A 14,283-nucleotide genomic window follows, 5' to 3' on the forward strand; every position below is an offset into this window, starting at 1 on the left:
TTCTTTGTGACACTATGTGAGGCTCAGCCTCTCGGTGAGGAATTCTGGGGCCTCTACAAGGGGGTCTTTAGTAAGGATGTGAGACCAGCTCCAAATGAACCAACTTGGCACATCACTGTGAATATCAGTTTCACTAGGATAGGTTCGCAGGGATCACCCCATTCAAATTTAGGCCCACAAAGCTCTTCCTGGGGCCCATTTCCAACGGAGATATCCTATTCCTTGAGGTCACTATAAATTAGAGAGAGCAAATTTACAATGAGGATGTTGCAGTTTAGGGACAAAATTAAACACCACCATAGCTGCTTAAAGCTGGCCTTATTCACAGGCTGCGGCCAGTCAGACGAAACTGCCATGTTACCATGGCTCAGGATGGTGCAAGTCTCTTAGAAGCTACTTAGGGCTTTCACTTGACCTTGATCTCTACGCAGATTTTCAATCCTACATTCCTTGATTCCTTTATTCACTGGGGCTAAATAAATACTTTAAAAGCTAACAACATACAAAGGTGTCTGTGTATGCTACATCGATTATATCCTTTTTTGTTTTTAAATTCCAGAAACCTTTGCATGGACCCAGCTGTAAAATCTCAAAGCCACACAGTGTTTAGATTTAGCTGTCAACTTCTGGGAATTACTGAAACTGATGGCTTGAATTTCAACTTTGCAGAATTTACTGACAATTCCAATGCTCCTCTTTCCATGTTTACTTTGGTTAATGGCTGCATGTGGTCTGAGGTTTTGGGAGGGATTAAGGCTGCCAGCAGGTTTTGTCTCTACAGAAATAACTTCTTTGTGTTGCGGACAAATCTGGCCTGGTGAGGCTCATCCTGGTGCTGTGGCCATCTTAGAGAGATTTCAGTGGTGGGTAGATTCATAACTTTTCACTTAATCGATCCCTTTGCTTATATTTTTAAAGCTTATCTATTCAAAGCTCTAGAATAAGATATTTTTTGAGAAGAGGATCTGGGGTTATTTATAAGACTTTGTATGCTCAGACTTGCACAAGTTTAAAATTCTGAGTAGTCAAATCTTATCATTCTCTTCCTTATGGCTTTTAGTTTCAACACTCTGCTTAGAAAGCTTCTTCACCACAGATGACAGAAATACTCATTTAAAACTGCTTTTCGAAACGTTTTAGTTTTACTTTTTACGTTTAAATCTTAAACAACCTAAATGTGATTTGACAACAACACAACATGTATTGAGCTCTTATAATGAGATGGCAGAGGGGAGACGGCTAGGATGAAATTTATTTTCACCCTAAATTCTGAGATATATTCGGATCTACCTTTGGATTTTACTTCACTGAAAGGCTGACCTACTTTTTGCTGAACCCACTTCAGGCTATTATAGTTGTCCAGGCTTTTAGCAAATTTACTATCTGGTAGCCTAACTCTTCTTCCACTAATTTTCCTCTTACATTTTTCCTCTTTATCTACTCATATGAACAGACCATAGGGCCTAATGGTACTGAGTTGGGCTCTGGAACTGAACAGCTTGTTTCAAACCCCAGCTCAGCAGTTTAAAAATAGGCAACCAAAGTTTGGACATCCATGAAGTTCTAAACTACTCATCATCCATTTTCAGGAATCCGAGAAAACATTTTTTCTTCCTGTAGGGTAAAGTATAATTAACTATTTTAAACTGAGGTGCTTAGTTACACGACCTGTGTAGCTCATACCACTGTTGTGTCTTCGTGACACATGACATCCGCTCGGAAAGACGGAAAATGGCAGTTGGGAGGTTCTAGTCACCTGGACTTTAACCGTATTCATCATCCATATTCATAATGAATTTCTAGGGCTGGTGATGGTAAGTAATAGATGGGTCTCTGGGCTATTTCTCCATGCACTTTCGGTTATGTATTGTGCATGGTGTGCATTTATCCCAGAAGAAATAGTCATTAAGAACTTAGGCACATAGGCTTTCCCCAAACAGCACAAAGGAAAGTAGGTTTGGATGACTTATCTGACCAGTTGGATCAATGCACAAAGTCCAGGGCAAATAGCTACTGTGGGATCGAATTGTTCCAATGGGACATATGCACCGATGTGACTTATCAGACAATTCCCTGATCTTTGCTTCATTTTGGAATGTGCAGCCAGCCTCAGGAGAAGCCAGCAGGTTCTTCCCAGGTACACTGTGGTGTCATTGCTTCTGAGGGTGCATGTGAGGGAGGAGGGGAGGGAGGGAAGGAGGGAGGGAGAAAGGATGGGTGAGAGAGGGGGAAGAAGGGAGGGAGGGCTGAGGAGGGGCAGAGAGGGCTGAAAGCTCTGCTGAGTGATCTTAGAGTGAATGCTGCCCGAAGTACCTAACCTATGACACACTAGAGGCTCTGAGACTCAGGGAAGAGCAGTGAACAAACGGCATATTTTGTATGGGTCAGCTCTACAAACAGGCCTTGCTATTTGGGCAATTCTATGTTTACTGTGATGCCTAATCTGTTATCAATTGCCTCTTTTTGCAAAATATGTCAGCCGGCCATGTATTTTCCTCCCAAAGGCACTTTATACTTCTGGGTGATCACTGTTAGGTAATTGTGTATTCTGGAAAAGCTCCTTAACCCTGCGGGAGACTGTGTGACCAGGGCATGTATGCGACCTGGCCGCCAGACAGGCAGCAGAAGCACCCTGTATATTTAGTGCTTCCTTTTCCCAGGGGAGAGCTCAGTTGCCACGACCTAATTTAGTCTGTGCAGATAAGAAATCAAAACAAAAGTTAAGAAAGAATGTTTAATAACCAGGAAATCCTTTACTTATAAATTCAAAACCAGGTTGTTTAAACATTATATTGATAGAATGTCTAGAACACCAGCACAGGGCTAGACATTTAAAGGGCCAGCAGCCCCATTCCTCCCTGTGCTTTCTGGGGGTTGCGGGGTTGGGGTTGGTAACTCCCTCCTAGGTTCCTGTGAGCAAAAACCCTTTTCAGTCCTCTGTATTCTCTTCTCTCCTAATCTTTACTTCAGTCTCACTGACAGCCCTTTAGAGTTTAGGTAATAATAAGAAAAGGCAGTTTCCATTTATAGATGTTTTCTATTTACACATTTATTATATACTGCTTTTTTAATAGCTCCTGATAACCATCAATTCTCATGATGATAACATATGTGAAATAATTTCAGGAACTGCAAAGTACCATATACATGTAAAGTATTACAATTTTCTATATTAGTTTAAAAATACTTTAGTAAACATAGGTGCCAAAATTCTAAATAAAGCATTTACAAATCAACTCAAACGATCCAGTAAAAAGAATCTTCCTGACCAATGTGGGATTTATCCTAGGAAGGTGAGGGTGATTTAACATTAGAAAATACATTAATGCTTTGTAGCGCATCAACGAATTAAAGGAACAAAGCATATGATTATCTTGTGTAGTTAGCTGTCCTCCAATCTCTTATACTTCAACAGTGTTCGTGTTTTAGCCGGGCACATGCTGTTCAGTGAGGTGCTAATCCTCACCCTCCCTTGCAGCCAGCTGTGGCTCTGTGGTTAATATTTGTTCGTTGAGATGTGAGTGGAGATGATGTTAGCTACTCCAGGGTCCCATCCATACAGGACTGAGTATGTGCACCCCAGGCCCTATCTCCCCTTTTCTCTGACTTCAGATAGAGAGATGTGGGAACAACCAGCTTCTTAGAGACGGAAACTATATGTTGAGGATGGCACCCATTCCTGATTCTTATTAAGGGTAATATAAAGAAATTTCCTTACTGTGATAAAGAGTATCTTAAAGAATTAGTACATTAAGTGGAGGGGAAAACATTAGAAGTGCATGCTCTTTCCCATCCATATTCTCAGTTAGTGATCTTACTGCCGGAGTCACTGAGAAAAATGCCCGTCAGAGGGAACTTTTCTGTCCTATTAGTAAATGAGGCAATTCACAGTGAAGCACTTAGCATATGGCCTGCCACATAAAAACCAGGACATAGATGTTAAGTTTTATTAGTATCATTACTGTCAAATAGACAAATGGGAATGCCTCTGCCCCACCCTTCTCATGGCACAAGGAATCCTCAACTACAAAGGCCTAATCCTGTCAGTGCAAAGTGCCCTACTGGGCATAGTCCCTGGCTGTGTATGATCAGGGCACACAGGACTTTTATTTGAATTAAGAGAAAAGCAAAGGCCCTCTTTCTCTGCTGGTCTTAAGCAGGGTTATCTGTCAGGCTAAGTTGTGGTGGTTATCTTAGCAATACAAGGGGAAAAGACTGGGAAAAGGGCTGGTACAGGAGGAGAGCCAAAAAATCAGGACAAAAATAATCTGATGACATGACTTGAGCCTTGATCAAGCCATACCTGAAATCAGAACCTTCAGACTTTGCAGTTATTTTGCTAAAGGCAGTTTGAGTTGAGTTTTCTGCCCTTTGTTCCCACATTATGTAAACAGGTAGTCCCAAACCAGAGTCATTAAATTTCATTACACTGCCATGCAATTTTTCAAGTGATCTATAATTTAATTTTATTTATTTGAGTTCATTGTAAAATTCACCCTTAGTGTTTCCATCTGTGTACACTTCAGTAAAGAATGTCCATGTCAAGCAAAATTATTGCTGCTTGCTTTATATGTGAGATTACAAAGCCATCCTTTGGCCATAAATAAGCAATCATGCTAGATAGCTCTTAAGTGTGTTCTGTTAGCTTTTCTATTCCAGGGAGAGGTTAGTGCTATCCTGAACCATGTGCCTTTCCTGAAACCCATGTTATACTATACTTGTTGGGAATGGGAAGGATGTTATCTGGAACATAGTCTTATTCTGTAAAAAAATATTTTTTTCAGGGATAAAAATGAATTCAGAGTAGGTCTAGTTTAGGAGTGTAAACATTCATTATTTGGGAACCAAACTAATAATTTGTAGTGCAAGCTAACTGACATGATTTCTCCAGAAGATCTCTAAGCTCAATATATTAAAGGCTCACCTGGTTGTTGGGTAAAAGCTGGTTAATCTGAGCTCCCGCACAGCTTTGCTGAAAACTTGAAATATATCAAACACTGGGTGTGACTGAAGTGCATTTCAATTATGCACTGGACTCCTTAAGTGAAGATTCGTCATTACAGCCAGAGGTAGACAATAAATAACAACTAACTTTTATGAGATAAAAAAATTAGGAGGTGCTAAATATAGTCAATTTTATTTTCCTTGATGGCTCTAGTAACTTAATTACCTCACCAATGTTGGCTCCTTAGCTATATCTGAGATGATCAATGACTCACACTTTTAAAAAAAGTCATTTTTCCTGGTTTACACACGTGTAGAATTCTCTATGAATTTATGATAGCTGTAGGAGAAGTAATGAATATAAAATAAGGTATTTTATTTATAGCCTCACCGTGGCATTTTCTTAGAACATAGTCAGTAAATCAGACTTAAAATAAAACTTACTTCTAGTCTTTGTGAGAATTTTAAATGGTTAAAAATGATATCATAGAGTTCAGGCTGAAATAAAACAAATTGAATACCAAATTAATTTTTTACAATAATTCAGTTTTGTTGTTTTGATCCTCACCCAAGGGTATGTTTATTATTTTTAGAGAGGAGGGGAGATGAGAGAGAGAGAGAGAGAGAGAGAGAGAGAGAGAGAAACATCGATGTGAGAAACATTGATGTGAAAAACATCTATGGGATGCCTCCTGTATATGCCCCCTACTAGGGATCAAACCCTGCAACCTAGGTATGTGCCCTGATGGGGGATGAAATTTGCAATCTTTTTGGTGTCTGAGACAATGCTCCAACCAACTGAGCCACCCAGCCACGGCCAATTCAGTTTTTATTAAAGCAAATAATCATGCTTAAGCACCACCTGCTTGCATATAAAATATTTTAAATTCTCATTTTAGTTTGAACAAAAACCAATATACATGTAAATCTCATTAAGGAGCAGACCAGTAGAATCACAGGATAGGAAACTCTGAGAGACCAAAATTCCTCAGCATTTTTCTCGTACTAATATTCTAATAAATGAAATTAAAAAGCAGAATCATTTAGCATAACTTCTAGCTGGGTGACCTAGGAAGATTTCCTAATTTTTAAAAATTCAGATTCATTATCTCCAAAAACTCTAATAGTAAATGTACTGACTAGTCCAAAGGCTTGACTGAGGATTAAATGAGATAATGCATATAAAGAACCCAGAACATAGTTAAGTGCTCAATAAATATGTTATTATTATCATCAAGATCACCTATCAAGCAATTATTTAAAAGGTTCCAGGCTGTGTAAACGTTGCATTTTGACCAAGAGAGGTAGTGTGGGGGCGGGAAGGAGCACACCGACCTTGGCTTCCACTGGAGCCCAGAAACAAAGATTGAGCTTCTGGACAACCTAGAGCACCCGATTACTACACAGGCCCCTCCAAATAGCTGAGGACCAAGAGGCCAGGCTGAGCAAGTTGTCATTTCTGAAAGGGTTAACTTTCCACTGCACATTAGTCAATGAAAGGAATCTCTGAGGCAGATAAATAGAACATTAATCTTCAAAGGAAAAATGATCATTAACTAGGGGTTAGCAACTAATGGTCCAACTCATTTTATTCTCTTAAGGGGGTAAAAAATAAAAACTGTTTAATTTTTCATTTGAAATAGATAATCAAAGCAAACTTGGATTAGTGTTTTGTTTTGCTTTGAATTACCGGGAAATATCACATCAATTATTCTCCACTAGACTATTTTAATAATATATGGCAAGAACTTAAAATTACAATTAACAATCACAATATCTTAGATTTAATGAACTTACAGATATTTATGGCATGCTATTATGTACCAATGTATGGGACAGGGAAATATACATGAAGCATCTCTTCTCACAATTTTTGCTTATTTGTTTGGCAGAAGTGACCTGGAATTGCCAAGTTACTGCATCAAAATTTATGAGAGAGGCCTAGCCAACGTGGCTCAGTGGTTGAGCGTCGACCTATGAACCAGGAGGCCACTGATTTCCAGTCAGAGCACATGCCTTGCTTGTGGGCTCGATCCCCAGTAGGGGGCATGCAGGAGGCAGCCAATCAATGTTTCTCTCGCATCCATGTTTCTATCTTCCTCTCCCTTCCTCTCTCTTTATCTCAAAAATAAAAACATATTTTAAAAAAGTTATGACAGAGATCTTAACCTAAACAGGAGTCAGGAGGGCCTGTGGGAGGAGCTCTCACACTCTATGTCACTGCCAGGGCCCTACAGGAAGAACCCTACGCTAAACATAGCTCTAGGGTTGGAACCACCTCTCCCCTTGACTTCCTCTTCCCCTCTATAAGGTACTTCCTCTTGTTTCAGGCAGAACTTGCACAGGGATCACCATGTCTGCTCTTTCCAGACTGCAATCCTTTCTTTTTCCCAAATAAATCTTTTTTGTGTGTGTGATAAAGTTTCTAGTCAACCTTTGTTTTATGGTCAACAACTGGACAACTATTAAATGCACATTACTTCACTGGACTCATCTCTATGTTTCCTTTCAATATTCTCCAAAGTTATCTTCAGTAGTCTTTGAAAACTAGAAGATCTCCCTCTACTACAGATCCAGATTGGAAAATCCCTTTCTTAAGAGCAATTAAAGTTTACTATTTTAGTTTCTAGAGCTAGGAAACTATACAGCCTCACTGCTGCCCAAACCTGGCTGCTTCCAAAGCGATCCTAACCTCTGGTGTCAGCAACATTCCCAGAAACACCCCCTTTTGTTTAGCCCCTAACTTTCGAGCTCATCATCATTGGAAAAGAGGACCGAGAGGCCTTTATGCTCAGGTACTGTGGACCCAGTAGGAATGTGAAGACAGGGGTGTGCTATCATGGTGAGGCCGGTGGTGAGGGCTTTCTGGCTCCTGCTCACCTGATCTGTTTGTTCACCCAAAGAAAGCACCAGTTTTCAGCCGACCACTGGAAGAGGTTCCAGATGTGGACAGAGCCATAAAAAGCTGCTGCAGAACCACAGAGTTCTACTTCTGGGTGCCACCCAGTGACCCTCTGTCAAGTCCAATCTCCATATTTTTCAAAAGAGAAACCTGAGGCCCAGAGACTTACCCAAGACAAAAAGGGGGTCGTGGCAGCTTGGAAGCAGGCTTTTAAAAATGCTTAGAAAGATGAATGTAACTGATTGCTAACAGAGAAATTATGATCTTACAAATGGATGTTGTTATTTTGCATAAGCTAAGCTTCCTGGAAGAAGTAAAATCGTTTAAATATTCGTATTAACAAGAAGAAAATTCTGAAATGTCCTCAATTAAATTATAGCAGACTGGAGGGTGGATGGAAGAAACAAGAGAGGTTAATCAGGTAACAGCTGCAGGCTGAAACCAACAAAAGACCAATAACATTCCTGAATATACTAGTACCTCCAAGCTTTGGTTTAACTTCCATCAGGTGGCTACTTCTGCAGTTATCTAGACAGAATAGCCAAGAAGCCGACCACCAGGTGCCACTGCATCTTGCTTATGCGTGCTATTTCTGGACTGTTGCCCAAAGCAACCCCCCAAAAGCAAACACAGTTCCCTTTTAGACTCTGCACCTGTCCTAGAACTAGCCCCCTTCACCTTCTCCCATTGTTTTATCTAGAGCCGATGTAAAGTCTTTCAAAGCAACTTATATCTTTCTTCTCCAAATGGCTTGTATAAAAGAGCCCCGTCAGCCCAGCTGATATTGCTGTGGTTGAGCGTCGACCGATGAACCAGGAGGTCACAGTTCGATTCCAGGTCTGGGCATATGCCTGGGTTGTGGGCTAGATCCCCAGTGGGGGGTGTGGAGTAGGCAGCTGATAAATGATTCTCTCATCATTGATGCTTCTATCTCTCTCTCTCCCTGTCCCATCCTCTCTGAAATCAATAAAAATATAATTAAAAAATAAAAAATAAATAAAACAGCCCCGATAATCTCAGAATACTGGACATGTCTTCTCCATCCAGCCCTGCTGCTGCTGGTGGTCCTTTCTCACATGCATATAGCTCAATAAACCTGCCTTTCAGAAAAGCTTTTGGCTTGGAAAGTTTTGCTTAATGATATAGATAATTCTCTCTTGGGCTTTGATCCTGTAATACCATTAACGATATATATTGTAAGGAAATGTGTAAATTGAAGCAGCAAATCATCATCTTTCTATCGCCTTTTTAGCTTTTTTACCACATGAAACACAAATCTTGAATGCTTCTTAATTATTGAGCATCTGGCCGTGGAGATGATAGTACTTGAAGCAAAGGATATGTGAATGCTGATGGGCTGGTTCTAGAAAGGCCCAGCCAGTTCTGGGTCGCTGCTGAATACAAAAGGTAAGAGCATTTTTGTATCCAGAGAGAGAGAGTCCTTAGACATGGGACTGATGTCACTACTAATTTATGTAAAGAGACTGTGGCTACTAAACAAAAAACAACAACAACAAAAAGTCAAGAACTAATGAGAAATAATTGTTGTTTTCTTCTTTTGTACCTGTTTTTCAGCATTTATTTGAATTTCCCAAATTCTAGATAGGTTACTTTAAGAAACCCTGCTCATGTGCAGTCATCTTATAATTTATATCCATTGTGTAACATGTGTACAATCTGCATCCACCACGGAGCTGAAGGCCTGTGCCGACACCCTCGCAGGCTGTCCATATGCTGTCTTCACAGTCTACACAGAGTGTCCGTTATTTGGTGCTAATCGTTTCCCTTGGCTTATTCTGGAAATTACTACTTGTTCTCTCTTTTATAAACAACTCCAAAGTGAAACAAAATGATGGCTTTCTTCATCACAGTAATAACTTTGATTTGGAAAATCATTTGCAAATATTAGTTCTGGAGCCTCACTACCATTCCAACAGATTCCAACCATAAAACTCTGTTTCCTCACTAGAAACATTCCACTCTGAATGTCAAGACTTCAGCCTTGAATAAGATTCTAGTGAAGGCAAAAGACAGTTGCATATTTGGGTTGCTCAGCAACTGATAAAACAGCTTTCCAAATCTGAAGCAAATCAATAAATTCTAACTGAAATGTGAGAACAATTTATATGGGAATCATAGTAACTAAATGATAAATTCAGAGAGTCAAGAAAAGCATGGTTGATTGTTCCAAGCACAGTGGTAGAATAAATTATTCCAAGTGTGGAAAGACTGGAATCATGGGAATGCTCTTAACATCAGTGCAAATCTTAAAGGGGTCATCCAAGAACCAAAATTCTTAAAATAATGCCAAACACCATCTGAAAATACATACAACATAGTCAATCTGTCTTGTTCCTAGGAGGGGGGGATTTTATTAATATGAAAAATTCTTCAAGTTCTCAGATTCCCTGTCACAAAAGAATGTGCAGTAATGATTGCAACCTCAGTTCCATATTTTTAAGTGCCTTATTCTTAGCCTTCAGAATTTCCATCTGAGTGCATAGGCATTTTCAGATAAACTCGATAGGGTTAATGAGATAAAGAGTTAACCAAGGATTGGGAAGAAAAAAGGAAGATATAGCAGAAGGCTGCACAGTTGAGCTGTATCTCGGGGCAGGTGTGGGAGACATAAAGGGGGCTGTAGCACCTCAGATGAGTGTTGGCCCTGGCCTTGCTCCCGAGGCTGGTAGCAGGACAGGAGCTTGGTCATTGCCAAAGCAGCTGAGAGAAAAGTACAGTGTACTCCACCTTTAACGCTGTGAGTGATGCTCTTCTCAGCATGGCAAGGCTCTCTGATGCTGGTCCTCCCTGGTTGGTGGGGGGTGGGGGGGTGGGGTGGAGAGGAGGCACTCAGACATAGCTATTTCAAAGGGTGAGCCGGTATGGGAATGAGAAATCCTTCTCCCGTCTCTGACCCACTGACAACCATGGAAGATGGTGTCAGTTCTGCATGGTGAGGGCTCTTCTTCTTGTCAAGGGAGAAGGGCTTGGATTTGGTAGTCAGTCTCCTCCACCACAAGAATCAAGGGACATCCTTTGATTCACAGTAGCAGGGGACCCAGAGGAGAGGATGAGAGGTCATGCTCTGGGGAGTGATGCATCTTCCCTCAGGGTGTCAAATCACCTTTATGAGTATATTAGAGGCCCGGTGCACGAATTCGTGCATGGGTTGGGGCTGGGCTGGCCTGGGGGAGGGGTCACGGGCAGTTGGCCAGCCGGCCCCACCCCCTGGTCCAACTCTCGGTGGAACTCCTGGTTGAAGGGACAATTTGCATATTAGTCTTTTATTATATAGGATTAGTTTCCCATTGCCATGACAAATTACCATCAACTTAGTGGCTCAAACAATACTAATTTATTATCTCACAGTTTTAGAGATCAGAAGTCTGAAAAGGGTGTCACTGGCTAACATCAAGGTGTCACTGGCTGTGCTCTTTCTGGAGGCTCTTGGGCAGAAACTCTTTTCCTTGGCTCTTCCAGCTTGCATTCCTTGGCTTGTGGACACATCACTCCATCCCCTGCTTCCTTTGTTACATTTCCCCCTCTCTCTCTGACTCTCATGCCTAAGGATCCTTATAATTACATTGGCTAATCCAGGATAATTTCCCTATCTCAAGATCCTTAACTTAATCATACCTGCAAAGTGCCTTATGCCATATAAGGCAACATAGTCACGGGTTCTGGAGATGGGGGTCGGGGAGCATTATTCTGCTTACCAGACTGAAGGTGGAAGTCAGACATATTTCTGGAGGAGGCCCCCCAGAGGCATGCAACTGGAGCCTGATCTTTCCGGATTATAGTGAAGGCCCCTGGGTTTCCCAGATATTTACATGGTTGGAGAAGTAAGATGATTTATAATTTCCCTAAGGCCTTCAATCTGCTGGAATAGACTGACTTCAGCCAGAGGCTAATTTCAATAAATGTTAAAGCTATTCTTTTTTTTTTAAATATATTTTATTGATTTTTCACAGAGAGGAAGGGAGAGAGATAGAGAGTTAGAAACATCGATGAGAGAGAAACATCGATCAGCTGCCTCCTGCACATCTCCTACTGGGGATGTGCCCGCAACCTAGGTACATGCCCTTGACCGGAATCGAACCTGGGACCTTTCAGTCCGCAGGCTGACGCTCTATCCACTGAGCCAAACCGGTTTCGGCGAAAAGCTCTTCTTTTTCAAAGTTGTGAAGGATAGTTAATCTCTGTCTCCCTCTCCTCCCTGCCCCCACTAGCTGCTACCCCACACCCAATACTCCAAACCTAAATCCTAGCACATGAGCAAGATCCTGGGGACAGAATTCTAACTAAGGCAGTGACACTCACTCAATGTAAAATGCTGGCTAGGAAGGATGACAGGCCTGGTCCGTTTTGGCATGAAAAAGGTTGCATGTGTGGGGTGTTTTTGGCATAACAATGATAATTTGCTCCTAGGGCCTAAAAATAGCTGCCACCAGCCTCTGAGAATGTAAGAGCTTTCCAAATAATTATTCGCTCCATCTCAGCTACCTAAACCTTCGCATGCAGCACGGAGGCATGCATGCATGCCTCCAGACTCTGAGAGACCTGCTCACAGAAAGGATAAAAAAGGAGCCAGCCAATTAACCATATTTGGAGTGGAGATCCAAGGATCAAGTGTGGTAAACTGAAGGCAGATTAATATCTCCCCACACGAGGAGTTACTGGGATGTCTGGAAGGCAAGAGCCCAAAGAATCTGGGAGGAGAGACAAGGCTGGGACCGGGCTGATCTGTGTGTGTATCGGGCCAAGGATGCAAGCTGAAGGCAAGAATACAACTCATCAGGAGGTCAATTCTTAATAAATGTTGGTTGCAGAGCTGCTGCTTCAACACACACACACACACACACACACGCACACACACACACACACACACCCTCCCTCCACTGCCTATTTAATCAGCCCTAACAAACCTAAGCTGGAAGCTACTAGCTAATATTGAACAGTGAGTGACTTTATTGTGGTGGCTGGCCACACAACAAAAGCCACATTTAGAAGGCATCAAGTCCAAAAAAAGTAAGGACTGAGATTGAGGAAATCTAGGCTATGAACAAATGAAAAAGGTTTTAAGTATTCCCTGATGGTAGCCCTGAAGGGCAAAATGATTCATTGCCAGGCTCGCAGAGCAGAGAGCAGGGTGGATTTTTCACTCAAGGCTGTCACCCATCTGGTTTTCACCTGGATTATCTGGATGGAAGCTTATGTTGAATCAACCTACCACTCTTTATTGAGTGCTCAGCACTACTCAGTGTTAACAGATAGCATGAGATAGTGGAAAATAAGTTTGATTTGGAATAGTTAAAATTAAAGTCCTGCCTTTATTCATGGCTGTGTGACACACGCATTTAATTTCATTGCATCTCAGTTCTTTTATCTCTATGATGAAATAATAATAATATTGTATATTAAGTATGCATTAGTTATATATTATAATTATATATTATTAATAATAATTTACATAAACTTGATAATTTATTATTATTACTAGAGGCCCAGTGCATGAAAATTCGTGCACTGGGGCAGGGAGGGTCCCTCAGTCCCCCAGTCCTGGACCCCTCAGGGGATGTCTGCTTGCTGGTGGGCTAAACCAGCAGGCGGATATCCCTCTTACAGTCTGGGACCCCTCGCTCCTACTGCCCGCCTGCTCGCTGCTCCTTAGCGCTGGGAGGCCCCAGCGGTGGCAGGAAGCTGGGTGAAGGGAGGGAGGCCCCGGCCGGCAGCTACTAGGGACCCTACCAGTGCACGGGCCTCTAGTATAAATATAAGAGTTCTTAACATACTAAAAGTTATAAAATATATATTGCTATTATAGAAGCAAGGTAAACTTTGGGTTCTACTTAGGGAATTTAGGGAAATTATATATGCACAAGAAATACAGTTAAAGAGAAAAATTGTATTTAGATCAGTGTGACCAGATCTACTTAGATCTATAAGCCTCACAAAGATGCGGCAGCAGACACAATCTTTCTCATTCCGACTTCTGCTAGCCTTCTCAAGGCAGAACGTGCTTGACCTTGAGAATTTACTACTCTGAAAACCCACCTTTCAAAAACCTTGACACTCCTAACAGGGCAGTACAGAGGCACTCCATCTCACACACAGACAACTATGACAACTCCTGTTGCTATCAAAGCAAGAGAGGCGGTGTTAAGCCAATCACTAAAACACACATTGCTCAGGTGTCATTGATACCAAAGAGGAAAGTGACTCTGCTGGTGGGAAATCCAACACTTGGAAGAGAAAGCTCCAGGAATACTCTTCTGGCGAAAGAGCAATATTGAAAAGCCAACTGAAGCACAGATGCTTTTTAAAAAAATTTTAGTCTAAGATTTGAATTCTTATTATCAAGGGTATATATGACATAGCAACACCTAGGAACAGATATCCTTATGGTTTGGGCATGGAATAATTTTCTTAATGACAAG

At 41.4% G+C, this 14,283-nt stretch overlaps 1 protein-coding gene across 1 annotated transcript in view; it reads right to left on the reverse strand.

Annotated features, from left to right (window-relative positions):
- The window catches only part of RNF150 (ring finger protein 150), a 161,122-nt gene that overhangs the window by 73,728 nt on the left and 73,111 nt on the right, over positions 1–14,283 (reverse strand). The gene's annotated exons all lie outside the window — the stretch shown is intronic.

This window comes from Myotis yumanensis, unplaced genomic scaffold, assembly GCF_028538775.1.
Source record: "Myotis yumanensis isolate MYYU_CA2020_CCGP unplaced genomic scaffold, mMyoYum1.0.hap1 SCAF_5, whole genome shotgun sequence".
NCBI lineage: Eukaryota > Metazoa > Chordata > Mammalia > Chiroptera > Vespertilionidae > Myotis > Myotis yumanensis.